Source organism: Capsicum annuum, unplaced genomic scaffold, assembly GCF_002878395.1.
Source record: "Capsicum annuum cultivar UCD-10X-F1 unplaced genomic scaffold, UCD10Xv1.1 ctg83209, whole genome shotgun sequence".
NCBI classification, from domain to species: domain Eukaryota; kingdom Viridiplantae; phylum Streptophyta; class Magnoliopsida; order Solanales; family Solanaceae; genus Capsicum; species Capsicum annuum.
In genome coordinates, this window is record NW_025894060.1 from 88,276 (window position 1) to 108,319 (window position 20,044).

Consider the following 20,044-nt stretch of genomic DNA (forward strand, 5'->3'; position numbering starts at 1 on the left):
GATACTAATAATCCTAAATTCATTTAAGAATGATTAGGGACGGTTTGGGGATGTAAAAGACTTGGTTTCCCTTAAAAATAATGAATTAACATCATTGGGCCATAAGGTATGCACCGCATTTCCCATCTCCTAAGCTAAGTTAGGCGGCGCATTGACCATCGCCTATGTTAGGCTGGGCGGCACCTAACCCATTGCCTAATATAGGTTGGGCGGCACCTAACCTATGGCATAACCATTCCAGTAGCCTTTGGCGATTTGTTAGGCGATGCACTCCACTTTGCAAAGTCATAACGTTTTGCTTGGTTATCGGATTTAGGAAAAATTGGTATCTTTGGAAAGCTACTTCTGAGACCTTTTATTTGATATATTGTAGGCCCTCTAATTCATTATATACAAAAAGTTATTATTGATGGAATTTGGCTCAAGTTAAAACGTCCACTAAAACTTAATCGATAGAAATGTTTTCAACTCGTCCTTGATTTAAAGGTCCCCTATGATCTGAATTCATGCTCAACAAGATTCCCACACTACATAATTGATTAACACACTAAATTTTCATAGGATTTACGGATTTTGAAACATTTACGCATGGAAAATTAGTTTACATTCTAGCCCGAAATGCGGGTCATTACAAGTACAGTCAAATTATGAGTGTGCTGAACAAAGACACCAAGGACATGAAACAAGTCAACATGATAAGCATAACCACTTATTTTCTGTCCAAAACTTGTTCTGACAATTGGATTGTAGATTCAGGGGCTGCACATCATGTGGTTACACATAAACACATGTTTAGAAATAGTACAGCCTTAGTATCAGTTCAAAGGGACAAACTGCACCTTTCTACTGGTGATGAAGTAAGCATTTCACATATTGGAGAGGTTTATGTTTTTTCATATGGTGTGATCAAGGATGCTCTCTTTGTCCTAGACTTCAGACTTAATTTACTGTCTGTTGCTAAAATTACCAAGGAGCTCTTCTATTTTGTGTCCTTCTATCTTGATTTTTGTGTATTTCAAGACCTCTTTAGTGGCAAGGTGAGGGGGATTGGTAGATAGGAGGTTTTCATTTACATTCATAGAGGAGAGTGGAAAGATAATACCAGCCCTAAAGTACTGAAGCACAGCAAGTTAGTTGTAGAAGTTTCCGTTCCAAGTTGTATATTGCGGCACCAAAGACTTGGACATCCAGCTTCATAGGTTCTGAGATCATTAGATTTTTTGAAGGGTCATAATGATGTATATTGATACAATAAAACAATGGAAGACACAAAACACACCCCAAAACAGTCCACTAATCTTAAGGATCCGAGGACCTTTCTGGAGACCACGCTCGGATTCGCTATCGACAAGAAGAATACAAGGCACAATGGTGTATATAACACCAAAAAAGCAACAACAACAACAATAAAATAACAATATGACACAACAATAAGATGAACAACAAGTCACGGCTTCACTAAAACACAAGAACGAACGGATTCAAGTTACAACACTAACAAGATTACAATAAGATAAAATGATAGATAGATAGACTACATGAAGATGTAATCTTAAGAACTCAAGAGCCTATTCCACTCTTGAATACTTAAAATGACACACTTAAATTCAGCTATCTCTTACGTGACACAAGATCGGATTCCACCTCTCTAGCATCTACGTTTCCAAGCAAAATATAATCACTAGTGATTCCACATTAGATCTTGCCCTAGTTTCTATTGGTAGCTTTTCCAAGACCTAACTATGGTGTTTCAAGTCTTACAAGACTTACAATAATATCCAAAATTTAAGTCTAAAATCCCTACAATGTTCTATTTATACTAGGTTACAAATAAAATATAAAAAGACCAAAAGGCCCCTTAGAGACTTAGGTGCCCATCAAGTGTAGTATGTTGGATGATTTTTTAATGCATTTAGGTCCCCTTTTGCACTTCAATTGCACACACCAAGTCTTGGACCCAACATGCACTTCTATAAGTCCAAATCCGTGACTATCCCTGTATCATAAATATATTGAATAAATGTACATTATCCCCACTAGCTAAGCAAACAAGATTATGATTCTCTCATAGTACTTTAAGATGCTCTACATGTTTTGATCTTGTACACATGGACCTTTGGGGCCCTTATAAAACTGCTACCTATGATAATAAGTACTATTTTCTGACTATGGTTGATGATTATAGTAGATACACTTGGGTACATATGTTGCAATTAAATTCTGAAATTATAGTGGTTATTAAGACCTTTATATATATGATCAAGACATAATTTGAAGTGTTGATACCATAAGGCCTGACAATGGGACTGATTTCATCAATTCTCAATGTCATGCATTTTTTTAGTCTTTGGGTATTTTGTATCAAACTAGCTATCCTCACACTCCACAAAAAAATGGAGTTGTGGAGAGAAAGCACAGACAGATACTAAACATGGTTAGAGCTCTGAAGTTCCAATCTCATTTGCTAATTAAGTATTGGGGATTGTGTGTGAAAGCTATAGTATACTTTATGAATAGGTTACCATCATCAAGTCTAAGTGGTAAAAGCTCATTCCATATGTTGTTCTCCAAGGAGGGTGATTGGATGTTTGTGCTATGTCACATTTGTTCCCAGAAGTGACAAATTTCCTGAAAGAGCAAAGTTTGTTATGTTAGTAGGATATTCAAAGTCTCAAAAGAGATACCTGCTTCTGGATTTGCACTCCAAAAAGTTAATTATTAGTAGAGATGTTGTATTCCAAGAAGACACATTTCCAATTGATCCATTACAAAAGGAGTCACAACCTGAAACAACTTCTAAAGTTGGTGAAAATATGAATGAATTTTTAAACTCCACAGATGAAGATGTTTAGGCTGATACAGCAGCACCTGATCTAGATACACATGACACAAGTGACAGAGAAGCTAGTCCACTTGACCTCCCTCTGACTCAACCTTCTACCAGCAGGCCTACTAGAGTTGTGAGACCACCTTTGTGGATGCATGACTATGTTGATACCTCTAAGAGCCAAAGGTGTTAGCATCCTTTAGCCAATATCTCGTCTTACAGAAAAACAAGTTTTTCTTATCAATGCTACTTATCAAGGCTCTCTAATTTGACTGAACCCCAACACTTTAAGCAAGCTGTAAAGGATGAAAGATGGGTGGAAGCCATGAAGTTGGAAATTAAAGCATTAGAGGCTAACAATACATGGATTATTATTTACTTGCCCAAGGGCAGGAATATTGTGGGTTCCAAATGGGTATACAAAATAAAATACCTTGCTAATGGGAAGGTAGAAAGGTCCAAAGCAATATTAGTAGCCAAGGGATATATCCAGCAAGAAGGACTAGACTATCATGAAACATACTCTCCAATTTCCAAAATGGTCACAGTTAGGTGTGTAATTGTTGTGGCAGTATCTAGAGGCTGGACTCTCCATCAGATGGATATCTATAATGCATTCTTACAAGGTAATCTTAAAGAAAGGGTGTGTATGGAACTACCAGAAAGGTTCAGAAGACAAGGAGAGAATAGAGTTTGCAAGTTACTTAAGTCATTATATGGTCTCAAGCAAGCTTCCAGACAATGAAATCTTAAACTCACTAATGCATTACTTGAGGCAAGTTTTACACAGAGTGCTCATGATTATTCCCTATTTACTTTACATAAAGGTGATGGTACAATAATAGTTTTAGTGTATATTGATGACCTACTCATTACTAGTAGCAGGAACACTTTAATTAATGCTACCAAAGACAAGCTGCATAAGCAGTTAAGAATGAATGACTTAGGTGATCTCCAGTACTTCTTTGGTATTGAGATCAACTTCTGGAGTGACATTAAATCAAATAAAGTACATCCTTCAATTAATTTCTGATATAGTTCTTAGTGATTCTAAGCCTGCCTTCACTCTTTTAGAGTCCAATCTCAGGTTGACATCCATTGAATATGATCAATCCATAGGTGTATAGGGAGACGAGTTGTTGTCTGATGTTTTCTCCTATGAAAGACTGATAGGCAAGCTCATGTATGCTACAATCACAAGACTTGATATCATCTTTGTTGTCCAAACCCTCAGCTAGTTCATGTAATATCCCAAGCACTCACTGTCACTACCCAAACTAGGGCCTGGCCGTGACAGACATCCCAAACCATGAATGCCCAGACGTCCTACTCTATCTGATCTAGTAATCATGCATAACATAAGAAGGTTCACCACTGCACGGATCACTTCTCTCTGGATACTCTACTGATTAGCCAGACCCCTTTACTGAGCCTTCAAACCTGGGAGGTAGGGGGTCAATATAATTGTACTGGTACACAGAGAAAATTCAAAATAATAATTTATATTCAACTTAGATGAGAGCAATTTAAAATATCTCATAAACATATCATATGGTAAGAAATCACATGGGCATTTTTTAAAAACTCTGTAAAATCATCTGAACTCTGTAACACTCTTTGTTTTACTTCTACGCTAGATGGTATACCCTAAAACTCTAAAATTCCATGGAATATATGGAATCCTTCATTAACTCGGCGGCCAAGCCCCCAACCCAAGTGTACCACAAGGTTTGGATTCTCTGACTCTGCTATGCCACAAGACCGTCTCCAGCGTAAAATAAAATACCCAGATTGGCAAATCACGTTTTTAGGCTAAGAGTTACTTGAACTCAAGCCTTCTTCTGATAACCACCTAACCTTCTTTAATCCCATTTTTAATCCTTTAAAACATGCATTCTCTGAAGACATATTCTGAAAGAATACTCTATTATGGTATACATACTTATGGTATCATCATACCACTGACTTGTAAGTCACATCTCTGAGCCATTATTTCAAAACATAAGTTCGGGACCACGTTATCAATAAATCATTTCAAAAAATACTTTCTTTAAAAATTATGCAAACACATGTATGCAACTCTCTTTGTCAAACTTTCAATGATACAGGGTGGCCATGTCAAAGCTCTTAATCTCATGCAAATCTTTATCTTTTAACAAAATTTATTTACATCAAGAAACTCCCTCTCATAAATTTCTAAATCATGCTCAAAATACTATAGTATTTGAGTAAACTATTTTCAAGCCATAAATCTTGCATTTCAAATCCTTCACATTAAGATCATAAACATAAAGTCATCACAAGAGATGGATTTCATAAGTTGTGCTCACAAACAATCTTCAATCTAAATTGTCATACATTTACATATACATGTAAATCAATTAAAGGGGGAAAGTCCTAAAGACCAAATCAACAATACAATTAAACATTCATAATGCATAATAAAGTCATGTATTTCGAAACCCCTTTCTAAAATTCATGCTTGATAATCTTTAAATCATGTTCTAGTGTTTACAAGCCCATGTAGTTTTTAGGATAAACCCCACGTACCTCGAATTATGAACTTTGGTGAATAAGCTTGATTGAGACTCTTTCTCATACTTTTGGATGAGGGTTCTTGAAGCCTTTGACTTGGGAACCTCGAATCTTAACTCAATTTGTGAAAGTTCCAGTGGATTCTTGAGATTCTTGGAAAAGGTTTTGGGATGCTTAGGGTTTTTGCTTTGTAGAGAATGAAGATTTAGGCATAAAGTACTTTGTTATGCCATTGATTGTATGTTTATGGACGAATTGGGGGTAGAGTAATTGCCCAACATACCCCCCTTTTAACCCTTAACATAACTAGAAAAAAATATAACTAGGAGCCTGATTTTATGGGCCACCGCGACGCGCCACTATCGCGGTGGCTCACTGGAAATTGACGAATGGGATTCTTGGGGTCACCATGACGCGGAGCCATCGCGTTGTCCCACTGGTTGGGACCTGGAACTTCAGATCAATGCACCACAATCGTACTAGGCTACTGGAATATGACAATTGTTAAATAGACCCCCTCCACGATGCGCCAAGCACCAAAATGATGGTGTTTTACGACTAGGAATTAAATTAGCCATAACTTCTTGCCTGGGTATCGGATTTGGGTGAATCTTATATCGACGGAAAAATCATTCAATTTCCCACATGATAATAAGTCGAAATTAGGGAAATTATATATGATTTAAAATTTACTCACTTTGGAAGTCAAAAAATGAGACTAAGTCTCTTTGACACTTAAAAAAAAATTCTAATCTTTAACTCTAAGAGCATATTACCAAGAGCTAATGCATGGACAAATTTTTTGCGGGGTGTTACATTATCCCTCCCTTGAGATCATTCATCCCCGAATGATGATGCAAAACACAGACAAGTACAATTTAAAGTATACTAAGACCATAAAACAATAAAGCAAGGATTGTACCTCCCATTTTTTCATTCATCGGATCAAATAGATTTGGATATCTATCTCGCATGTCATCTTATGATTCCCAAGTTGCTTTTTCAACTTCCTAATTTTTCTACAACACTTTAACCGAAGTTATCTCCTTACTTCTCAACTTTCTAACTTGACGATCTAATATTGCAATAGGATCCTCTTCATAGGATAAGGATTCTGTCACTTTTATTTCTTCTATAGGCAACACTAAAGTATGGTATCCAATACATTTCTTCAACATGGATATGTGAAACACCGGATGAATAGAACCTAAACATGCAGGCAACTCTAACTCATACGCTACCCCATCTATTTTTCTCAAAAGTTGGTATGGCGCTATATAGAGAGGGCTCAGTTTACCTTTTTTCCTGAATTGCATAACTCCCTTCATAGGGGAGACTTTGAGAAACACCCAATCACCAACCTCAAATTCCAAATCCCTTCTCCTAACATCGCCATAGGATTTCTGTCTACTCTGGGATGTTTTAAGTCATTCTATAATGATTTTCACATCCTCCATCGCCTGATAAACAAGATCAGGCCCAAACAACCAAGTCTCGCCTACTTCATACCACCCTATTGGCGACCTACATCTTCGCCCATGCAATGCCTCAAACGAAGCCATTTTAATACTGGCATGGTAGTTATTATTGTATGCAAACTCTATCAATGGTAAGTGATCTACCCAGCTACCTTTGAAGCCAATTACATAGGCTCTCAACATATCCTCAAGGTTCTGAATGGTGCGTTCAGCCTGCCCATCCATCTGAGGGTGAAACTCGGTACTTAGGTTTACTTGGGTACCTAAACCCCTCTAATAAGACCTCTAAAACTGTGAAGAGAATTACGTACCTCAGTCAAATATAATGGATACAGGTTCCCCATGTAAGCAAACTATCTCCTCAATATACAGCTTGGCATAATCATCTCCCAAATAGTTAGTCCTGACAGGCAAAAAGTGGGCTAACTTGGTCAGCCGGTCAACAATCACCCAGATAGAATCATACTGGTTTCGGGACCTCGGAAGCCTCATAACGAAATCCATATTAATGATCTCCCACTTTCATAAAGGCAAAGCTATCTCTTGGGAAGTACCACCTGGCCTTATATGCTCTACTTTAACTTATTGGCAGTTCAAACACTTGGAAACATAGTTAGCCGCTTTATATTATTCCACCAATATATAGCCTTTAGATCATGATACATCTTAGTAGAGCCTAGGTGAACGACATACCTTGAAGTGTGAGCCTGATCAAGGATTTTTTTTCCGCAACTCATCTTCATCAGGCACACATAATCTACCTTGATACCTCAGAATACCATCACTACCATTTTCAAAGGACATCACCTTCTGTTGACCCACGTCTTTCTTGATCTGCATCAAGATGGGATCTTCAATCTGCTTTTCTTTAACTTCAGTACAAAGGGAAGACTTAGCTATTTCCTGGGTAATCACTCCCCCCATCTTCTGAATCCAACAGTCGCACTTCCAAGTTTGCAAGTCGGTGACTATCCTTCACCATCTTTCTCTTTCCTACCTCAACATGAGAAATACTGCCAATAGATAACCTACTGAGGGCATCGGCTACTACATTTTCCTTGCCCGGATGATAGTGCAGGCTCATATCATAATCCTTTGAAAGGTTCTACCAACGTCTTTGCCTGAGGTTTAATTCTTTCTGTGAGAAAACATACTGCAAACTCTTGTGGTCAGTAAATAGATCAACATATACCCCATAGAGATAATGCCGCCAGATTTTAAATGCAAACACCACAGCCGCTAACTATAAGCATAGGTGGGGTAATTTTACTCATGCACCTTTAACTACCTAGACGCATAAGCGACTACCTTACCATGCTGCATAAGTACACACCCAAGTACCACTCGGGATACATCACAGTACAGAACAAAACCCTATGTACCTTTCGAAAGAGTCAGAATAGGTGCAGTGGTTAACTTGTCTTTCAATTTCTCAAAACTATTCTCACAGGAGTCAGACTACACAAACTTTGCCTTTTTCTATGTTAACGTAGTGAGTGGTGTAGCTATGGAAGAAAATCTCTCTACGAACCTTCTATAGTACCCCTCCAAACCCAAGAAGCTTTGAATGTTGGTTGGAGTCATGGGTCTGGGCCATTTTCTCACTGCCTCAACCTTTTGGGGATCAACCTTAATCCCGTCACTAGACACAATATGCCCCAAAAAAGCAATAGCATTAAGCTAGAATTCACACTTGGAAAACTTTGCATACAACTTGTGGTCTTTAAGAGTTTGAAGGATGATTCGGAGATAGTTGGCATGGTCCTCCTCACTCTTGGAATAAACTAGGATATCATCAATGAAAACTATAACAAACAGATCTAGAAACTGATGAAACACCCTATTCATAAGATTCATAAAAGTCGCAGGGGCGCTAGTCAATCCAAAGGACATGACTATGAATTCATAATGACCATATCAGGTTCAGAAAGTTGTCTTGGGAATAACAGACTCTCTAACCTTCAACTGATGGTATCCCGAACGAAGGTCTATTTTTGAAAAATACTTAGCACCCTGAAGCTGGTCAAAAAGATCATCAATTTTGTGAAAAGGATATTTATTTTTAATAGTGACCTTATTTAACTGAGATAGGATGGGTATCGAGCAACAAATAAATACCAAAATCTATCTCCCTACCAGGTGGTATGCCTGGGAGGTCATCAGGAAAGACTTTTGGGAACTCATTCACCACAAGGACAGATGGGAGTAAAGGACTTTCAACATTAGAATCTTTTACATGAATAAGATAATCCAAACAATTGTTGGAGATAAGCTTACGAGCTCTGAGATAAGAGATGAACTTCCCTTTATGTGCTAAAGATGTCCTCCCACTTTAGCACTGGTTTATTTAGAAAAGAAAAAGTGACTCTTCGGGTTCCACAATCTAGTATGGCATAGCACGAATAGAGTCAGTCCATTCCTAAGATGGCATCAAATTTAACCATCTCAAGCTCTATGAGGTCTACCACCGTATCTCAACTATAAACAGACACAACACAATTTCTATACACCCTCCAAGCCATAACAGAATCTCTCATCAGAATGGAAACAAAGAAAGGTTCATCAATCACATCGGGTTCAAACCCAAAACCGACAGCCACATAAGGGGTCACATAAGATAGGGTAGACCCGAGATCAAGTAATATATGTACATCACAAGAGAAAATCTGTAACATACCTGTGACAACATTTGGGGAAGCTTCTGTATCCTAGCGGTTGGTCAAGGCATATAACCAGTTGTGACCGCTCCCGATAGCTCAAGTGGCGCCCTTCTGAGGAGGCGGTGGCACAAAATAATTAGCCTGTGACTTGGCTCCACAAATATTACCCTTTGCTTCTGGACAATCTCTCTGGATATGGACTGGTTGGCTGCATGAATAACACACCATAGCACGAAATTGACATCTTCTAGGATGATTTCTCACATATCTCTCATAGTGCGGGTATGTTCGAGAGGTCTGAGCTACACTTTCTTGAGACTGTGAACCCTGCATCCTCAGTCCCTGTCTAGACTAAAAATCCTGGGTGTGCTATTCGATTGGGGTCTGGTCACCGGAGCACTGGCTGTAGACTGCGCATTACCCTAATTCTTTCTCTTCTACTATTTGTTACTCCAATTACCACTCTGCTGCTGACTATAGCTCTGGTCTGTTATTTTGGCACTCTTTGTCTGTCATTCTCCCTAGATTCCACAATTTTATTTTTCTTCTCCTTAACTTGTTGCATGTGGACTGATAGTCTGGTGAAGTCCATGTCCCATTTCAATATTGCTCCCTGACATGCAAGCACTAAGTCATTTGAAAGGCCGGATGCAAATCTCCTTATTCGAGGTCTCATGTTACTAGTCATCTCTAGATATAACGAGCTAGTTAGTTAAACCTCGGAGTGTACCCCTGGACACTCATCTTTCCCTGCTTTAGATTCATAAACTCTGCAGCTTTTGCCTCCCTCAATTCTAGAGGGAAGAATCGATCTAGGAAGGTTTCCACAAACTCACCCCACACTGAAGGCTTAGCATACTCACTCTTTAAATCTTCCCACTAGTTATACCATTAGTTCGTAACATTCATAAGATGGTAAGCTACTAACTCAACCCCCTCTACCTCGTCTATATGCATCACCTTAAAGATCTTATCCATCTCGTCCACAAAATCCTGTGGATCCTCTTCTACCTTGGTACCAGTAAACTTGGGCGGGTTCATTCTCATGAACTGACCCACCCTAGTAGCCTCAGATGTAATAGATGCAGACCCAATATCTTCTGACCACTGAGTCTATGTGGCCACCAACTATGCAAGCATGTGAATAGACTGTCTAAATTCTGCATTAGACACCTCTCTCTCATGAGACTAAGTTCGGTGAGTCCCCGTTCGGGGTGCTCTAGGTGCCTTGAGTGGGCTAGTCTGAGTAGGTAGGACTCCTAAAGTAACATTAATCTCCAAAGTCTAAGCTCTATTTTGGGTCCTCACCCCATGAGTGGGACGGACCTCATCATTCTGGGCATTAGCGTTAGTACGACATGGAGGCATGGTTGTTATCTGAAATACAATAGATCATTGATTAGCGAAAAATTTAGACTCTAAAGCACGAACTAAATCACAACGAATGGAAATATTCCTAAACACCTAGCAGCCTCCTATTTATAAGTGTGGTAAGCTACACACCCATAAATAAGACTCTACCCGACGTGATTTTGCAAACACCCTGGGACCATGAACTGTGCTCTGATACCAAGGTTTCACAACCCAAGCTAGGGCCTGACCGTAATGAACATCCCAAACCATGAAGGCCCAAATGGCCTACTCTATCTGATCTAGTAATCATGCACAACATCCATATCATAAAAGAGGAAGCGGAAATACAATGTGATACAGAAACATTGTCATACTCTGAATTTAGTTTAATAATAAGGAAGAATAAGATCCAAAATCAACTAAGAAGCATCTGAAATAGTCTGCGAAATCTCTACTATATAATTTAAAAGACAACTATCTGAAAACTAGGACAAGGCCCCCATTAGACCAAAATAAAGGAATAACATAATCTAAAATAACAGGCTTTCTGGAACAAAGAAGGCTCACCACTGCACGGATCATTTCTCTCTAGATACTCCATTTATTAGCTGGACCCTTAGACTGAGCCTCTGAACCTAGGAGGTAGGGGGTCAATACAATTGTACTGGTACGCAAAGAAAATCCAAAATAATAATTTATATTCAATTTATATGAGAGCAATTTAAAATAGTTCATAAATATATCATATGGTAAGAAATCACATGGGCATTTTAGAAAGACTCTGTAAAATCATTTGAACTCTGTAACACTCTTTGTTTTACTTCCGTGCTGGTGGTATACCCTACAACTCTGAAATTCTATGGGCTATATGGAATCCTCCATTAACTCAGCAGCCAAACCCCCAACCCAAGTGTGCCACAAGGGTCGGAGTCTCTGACTCTGCTACGACACACGGCCGTCGCCAGCGTAAAATAAAATACCCCGATTGGCAATTCACGATTTTAGGCTAAGAGTTACTTGAACTCAACCCTTCTTTGGGTAACCACCTAACCCTCTTTAAGCCCATTTTTAATCCTTTAAAACATGCATTCTCTGAAGATATATTCTGAAAGCATACTCTGTTATGGAATACATACTTATGGTATCGTCATACCACTAACTTGCAAGTCACATCTCTAAGCCATTATTAACATATTGCAATCTCTATTTTCAAAACATAAGTTTGGGACCACCTTATTAATAAATCATTTCAAAGAACTCTTTCTTTAAAACTTATGCAAACACATGTATGCAACTCTCTTTGTCAAACTTTCAATAATGCAAGGTGGCCATGTCAAAGCTCTTAATCTCATGCAAATCTTTCTATTTTAACAAAATGTATTTACATCAAGAAAATCCTTCTCATAAATCTCTAAATCATGCTCAAAATACTATGGTATTTGAGTAAACTATTTTCAAGCCATAAATCTTGCATTTAAAATCCTTCACATTAAGATCATAAACTTAAAGTCATCACAAAAGAGGGACTTCATAAGTTGTGCTCTCAAAACAATCTTCAATCTAACTTTTAATACATATAAATATACATGTAAATCAATTTAAGGGGGGGAGGCCTAAAGACCAAATCAACAATACAATTAAACATTCATAATGCATAATAAAGTCATGTATTTTGAAACTCCTTTCTAAAATTCATGTTTGATAATCTTTAAATTACGTTCTAGTGTTTACAAGCCCATGTAGTTTTTAGGATAAACCCCACGTACCTCGAATTATGAACTTTGGTGAATAAGCTTGATTGAGACTCTTTCTCGTACTTTTAGATGAGGGTTCTTGAATCTTTTGACTTGAGAACCTCGAATCTCAACTCAATTTGTGAAAGTTCCAGTGGATTCTTGAGATTCTTGAAAAAGGTTTTGGGATGCTTAGGGTTTTTGCTTTGTAGAGAATGAAGATTTAGGCATAAAGTGCTTTGTTATGCCATTGATTGTATGTTTATGGACAGATTGGGGGTAAGATAATTACCCAAAATACCCCCCTTTTAACCCTTAACATAACTGGAAAAAAAATATAACTTGAAGCCCAATTTTATGGGCTACCGTGACGCGCCACTATCGCGGTGGCTCACTAGAAATTGATGAATGGGATTCTTGGGGTCACCGCGATGCGGAGCCATCGCGTTGTCCCACTGGTTGGGACCTGGAACTTTAGTGTGATGTGTCACAATCGCTCTAGGCTACTAGAATTTGAAAATTATTCAATAGACCCCCTCCTCGATGCGCCAAGCACCAAAATGATGGTGTTTTATGACTAGGACTTAAATTAGCCATAACTTCTTGCCCTAGTATCGAATTTGGAAAAATCTTATATCGATGGAAAGCTCATTCAATTTTTCACATGATAAAAAATTGAAATTAGGGAAATTATATATGGTTTAAACTTTACTCACTTTGGAAATCAAAAAATGACACCAAGTTTCTCTGACACTTAAAAAAAAATTCTAGTCTTTAACTCTAAGAGCATATTACCAAGAGCTAATACATGGATAATTTTTTTATGGGGTATTACACTCACATTGGGAGGTTGCTACTAGGGTAGTCAGATACCTTAAGGGTTTAGTAGGTCAAGGAATTTGATTGAAAGTTGATCCTTATGCTACTCTTACTTGTTGGTGTAACTCAGATTAGGTAGCGTACCCTAACACTAGATGTTTAGTTACTGGCTATGCTATTTACTTTTGTGGCTCATTAATCTCTTAGAAGTCCAAAAAGCAATGCATTATATCCAGAAGTTTTGCTGAAGCTGAATACAGAAGCATGGCTTCAGTAGTTGCAGAAGTAACCTGGCTAGTTGGATTATTTCAGGAACTGAACAATCCCATTATCCTAACCATTTCAGTATTTAGTGATAGCAATTCATCTATATAATTGTCCAATAATCCTGTGTTTCATGAGAGAACAAAACACATAAAAATAAATTGCCATTTTATCAGGGACAAGATCAAGAATGGCTTAAAACATGCTACATATGTTCATACTCATGATCAAGTTGTTTATCTTCTCACCAAGGGTTTAAGTCACGCTCAACATACACACTTGTTAGGCAAGTTTAGTGTGCTTAACAGAATGCACCCTGCAGCTTGAGGGGGAGTATTTCATTATATATATGATCCACACTACATCACAGTTAGTATATGCAAATGTACAGAGCTACTGTTATATTGATGAAGTAGTTAGTTAGTTGGTTAATGGGTGAGTCGACTATAGAGTTAGTTGTTTGGTTGTTAGTTAGTTATGCTGAGCTGGCAATAAGCTGTGTAGAAGCTCACTCACTCCGCTTAAAAATTGTCTATAAATAAGAGCAACAACAACAATGTAAAGCGAATGAATCAATAAAACTGAGTTTTCTTTTCATATTTTCTTGATTGATCATGTATGATCTAGCTGTTGCGCTCGAGTTTCATATTACATGAGGCTAATTTTTCATTGAAATGCATTAATGTCCAGTGTTTGTGATCTTGCAGAAAATCTGATAAAACTGAATTGAGACAAAGCTGAAAGAGAAGGAAAGTGAGCAAGAGGAGCAAAAGCTGAAGAGCATGCCTAGGAGACGACCCTCAAATGCTAAGATCGCACTCTGAGAAGGTATGCAGTAGATTTTGAGGTGCAGTAGTAATTTCATGGAGGGGTTGTGATTGTAGGTATTAGTTAAGTGAAATGAGGTATTTGGGTTGATTTCCCAATTTAATAAACTAGTATAGTATGTGGCATGTTTCATCGGTAGTACTTGATTAATTCTAGGCTATAGGCTTGAACTTTAAATGTGGAGTATGGCAGTAAGAATAGCAGTTTGAGATTAATGATGCATGTTCTGTGGGAATTAATTAGTAGCCTTGATGTGATGTGTGAAAGATCCTAGGTTGATAACTTATGAAATTTGAGTAGATAATTGTGATATAAATACATGAGGACTAGTGTTAAAATGATGAATTGCGGCTGAGCCATTAGGTGTATAAGAGCATTAGGTTTTATAAGAATAAGTAGAACCTCAAGTAGCATGTGGTTATATAAGGTTTCTTGTGTATAAGTTCCAGTTTTACCTATTTCATGTTCTTGAATATTGTGGTATGGGAAAGTCTAGGGAGTTATTTTATATTGTTCTTTAGAGGTGAATTGAAAAAAAATAGATAGATAATGTGAGCTCTCGATCTAGTTTTAAAAAAAAATTATTAAGTTGTGAGTTTTGTGATCTGAGGTTAATGCTAGCAAATTAAGGAGTGGAGAATGGATTTTTATGTATTAAGGAGTGTGCATATATATGCTCATAAGAGTGGGCGTTGTAGGGTGATAGCTATAGAGGCTAGCAAAATTTAAGGTTAGCATTTCTGGAAAGCAAGGCCTTCAAAATATAGTTTATCAGGGGGAGTTTAGTGTTTATGTTTATGGTGATACCCCTTTTTGTGTTGAGAGTTGTGGCTATAGATTTGATTTAAGGTTATGTCGACAAGCCTAGGATTGTGACTTTGATCTAAGGGAGAGATGATAGACTAAGGTAGTTCTTGAATTTTCTCATGGTGGGAAAGTTTGGGGAAGTGTCATGATAAATCTATTCCAAACTCCTCCTACATCAATTTAAAAAGGACATCTACCAATATCTTATGTACTCAAGTCCTACCTATGTCTAAGGTTTGAGTTCTCTATGTAAGTCATGTCATGCTCTGACCTCCAAACTAGAAGAAATAATATCTTAGTAAATCCAATATTTCGTGTATTCAAGCTCTATGTTATGATGCTCATCATCCATTAATATCCATGTCTTATAGCATCCTTGGTTCTAACAAACTATATTTTCTATATGTTATCGATTAATTTTACATCAGGATTAGCCAAAGTGACAAGGTTCATACAAACTCATGCCTATCTCAACTCTAAAAATAATAAGCAATAGCTTCAATTATCAATCCTTGTATCAATCATTGACTTCATGAATTCTGACTTTATGTTATACGACTCATGATGTATGCACTCATGTTTCTCCTGGTGGTCTATCCTAAGAACTCATGTTATATTGTGTTTATGTCCAAAGGAGTCTCTCTTTATGATCCAGACACTTGATATATGAAGCACTTCATTCTTATTGCATCGTATCTGGCATCTCATGCCCCACCTTGAGTGGTGCAATAAGTATAAGTAATGATCAAATAGTGTTACTCCCATTCATGATGCTTATGCTCGGGTCCCTCAATGAGACTCCATAGGTTAGTATGATGGTGGTTATGGAAGCGTAGTAATGTCTTAGATAAGGGAGTAGATGTTTCTTGTTGTGTTAAGTTTTTGGTGTGACTACTCGATCTAAGGTTATAGTTGAAGAAGGAAGAAAGATATGAACTTTCGTTATGTAAAGTAGTTAGGAAGGAAATATGTGGCAAAAATCTTTATGAGGGTGATTGAAATTGCTGGTCTTAATGGGGGATCCATGAAGTGGGTGTAGTAATTATAGGCTTAAATGTTGTGATTGATGAAAACACAAACCAATGTCCTATATGGTTAGTACTCCTTGAATCAAGACCTGGGGTTGTTGGATTATAGTGATAAGGTAAAGTGATATTTTTAAAGGGATGTAGAGTATGGGGTCCCATAGCTTAGATAGCACCTTTTTACTCTGAGTTAAGCTTTAACATAGAAGTACTATCTAGTGGGACTCAAATTCTTGTAGTTAGGTGTGATATGGGAGAATTGTAAGTTAGAAATAATGAAGTATGTTATTTATAGTTTGGAGCATAGATGAGTAGTATTTCTAAGTTTAAGGTCTATCCGTTGTATCTTGCAAGGTGGAGAATGCTTCAATTTCATATCTCCCGTGAATTGTTATCTCATGATTAGTACCGATGTAAATTAGGACTATGATCACCAAATAAACTCATACCATATGTGGTGATGATCATGATACCTAGAACCTAAGTGCAAGGTCATCTCTATGTCAATTCTTATTATCTCACCCTTCGTGCCTACACGATTTATTGGGGGTTATTATGAATCTCTTTTGATACCTTTGCATATTTTCTTGTGGAAAAATGTTCAATATGAGGTTACATTCTTTATTTCATACTTTTAGAGCTTCAGCAAGTTCCTATCCATCATTCGGGGACAAATGATCCCAAGAGGGAGATAATGTAATACCCTACACTTTCGGGCTAACATTGAACCATCTTTCTTACATTTATAGACCCGAACCCAATGATTTCTATTTAGATATAAGAGTTAATAACATTTACTTAGTTTGGGAACAACCTTGGAGGTGGATATACATAAGTAAAATCTCCTAGCTCAAAAGTTAAGTTGAGCACTTTTGTATCGATTGATTTTTAGTTAATGATTTTGCATGGATCAACTTCCAGTGACCATTTTGCCTTGGATATAGAGAGATATGTGGCCTACTATGTATAAATTTAAATCCTTTGAGTCTTATTTCCAACACCACCGATCGTTCGTCAATCCGAGTCTGGGGTCAGAGGTTATGAGTGTTTGAATGAGGCACTGTCCAGGGTGTACGATGGTCATGCACCGCAAAACAATCACCTAAGCATACTGCCTCAACTATGAAATGGCCATGCAACGAATAGCCTATCTGGGGCGTCAGAAAGTATTTCATTTGATTTATTTTAAGGGAATAAACGTCTTTTATCATCCCATAACCATTCCTAACCCTCTTTGGACGAATTTTAAACCTTAAACACGTTATTTTCTCTTTAAAAATTCCCAAATCATCTTACCTAAGCCAAAAGGGGAGAAACTACCTAGGGTTAAGGAATTCAAGCTTTGGGATCCAATTTCTCTTCTTTCTCTTTGATTTTTCTCCATCAAAAGGTATGTGGGACTATCCTAAATCTCATGGGCATAAACTTTACGGTTTTAACAAGTTTTAAATATATATATATATATATATATATATATGCATGTATATGCAATGGATTTTGACAATCATTTAAAGAGCATACATCATAGATCCAATTTGATGAAAGTGTGTAATTATCATGAAGTTTTTTCATAAGCTTGATTTATAATCTTGTACATACATGATTTGAGTTTTCAAAGTGATTTATGAATATGACTTGTGAAATTACCTTCCCCATGACAAAATTTATGGTCTTAGCATGTTATGAATTGTGAGTTGGGTTTGAGAGCATGAATTATAAGCCCCTTTTTTATCATGAGATTTATGTATTAACTCATGTTGGGGCTGTTTTATGAATGATGATAATTATTGAGTTTTAAATATCTCTTTAAATACTATGCATTGTTGTTTTTCAAGTTTTCAAAGGGGTATCTCTTATGCTAAAGGCTCTTGTGTCTTAACTAAATGAAATGCATGTGTTGAATAAAGGAATTGACAACCATGTTGTAACACCCCGCATTTCAGGCTAGAATGAAAATCATCACTTCGATGCATAGATGATCCAAAAGCCTTAAATCCTATGAAAATTTGGCATATTAATCAATTATGTCATGTGGGAACCTATTTGAGCATGAATTGAGATCATAGAGGTTCCAAAACTCAAGGACGAGTTGAAAGCTTTACTATCGTTCGAGTTTGAGTGAGCGTCAAAACTTGGATCAACTTCAACTGACCATAACTCTTTATATATAACTAATTAGACGTCCTACTATATATCGAATGAAAGATCTTTGAATTATCTTTCCAACTATATCAATTTCACCAAAATACGATAATTAAGCAAAAAGTTACAGCCATTTTTGTGAGAGGCAGTAAGCCAGGGCGATAAGTGAGGCGGCGCCCTGCCTATTCCTGCCAGTGTAATTTCCTGCAGTCAAGCTCCAAATCCAAGAGGGGTATTTGGGTCATTTCCCACCCTTAAATAGCCCCAATAACACGAGATTCAGCCTCTAATAACCAAATTATACCCCCATTCTCTCAAATTCTCTCAAGAACACTTCTTAGGGTTTCAACCCAAAGATCAAAATATCTTAAGATTTCACCATGGGTTTTCAATAATTCTTCGAGATTCGAAATCCCCATTCCGAGAGCTACAAGAAGCACTCATCAAGTGTTCATATAGCATCCCAAAAGCTAGAGTTCATTCAAAAGCTTCTAATTTAAGGTACGTGGGGTTTTCCTAAAAATTCATGGGCAAAGAAACCTTCTTTAATTCATGCTAAAGGTTTAGAAATCATGATTTTTTTGGAAAGGGTTTGAATTTTACTATTACTAGCATGTTTTAGAAGCCTTGATTAATATTGTTTTGGTATTTAGGCCTTCTCCCTAAGTGATTTGAAATCTTACATATATATATGTATGTGTTTTAAGTTGATATTTGAATTGAGAGCATGACTCACATGAAATCCCTCTCTTGATATGATTTATCCCATTTTTCATATGATATGGATTGTTTTAAAATGCATCTTGAAAAGCATGATACGGAATGTATTGATTTATACTATGAATTGAATATGATTTTGAAATCAAAAGAGAGAGTTGTGCATGTTGATAAATGTTGAATATTCATATAATGAAAGAGTTGCATGATTTTGCCAAAAGCACATGACCACCATATGTTTGAAGAATTTTTGCATAGTTTTGACTTATGTTTCAAAACATGAAATCTCTTATACTATTTGCATGTTTGGGTGGTCTGGATTGATTTTTTATAAAATAATCATGCATGATACATTATGGCTCAGAAATAGGACTTGCAAGTCTTGGTGTGACGACACCAACTCAGATAATGTCATGTTAATTCAGAATAGAATAGAATGAATGTTTGAAATTAGATTTTCAGATTTTGAAACTAGAATGGTGCATGTTTCAGAACAGACTAAAATTGGGCATAAAGAGATCTTAGGTGGTTCCTCGAAGAAGGTACGAGTTCAGACAACTCATTGCCCAAAACCGTGATTTGCCGATTCGGGTATATTATTATATGCTTGCCTAGTGCCCTGTGGCGTATCAGACTTAGACACTCTAATCCTTGCGGCACACTTGGGTTGGGGGCTTCCCCGCCGAGTCAATGGCAGATTCCATATAGCCCGTAGAATATCAGACTTGTAAGGGAGTGCCACCTAACTCAGAAGTAATACAAAGATCAGAAATTGCATTGACAGAAAAGTTTTATGATTATCAAAATTGCCCATGTGTTTTGAAATGATTCTTTCATGATGATTATGACAATCTCT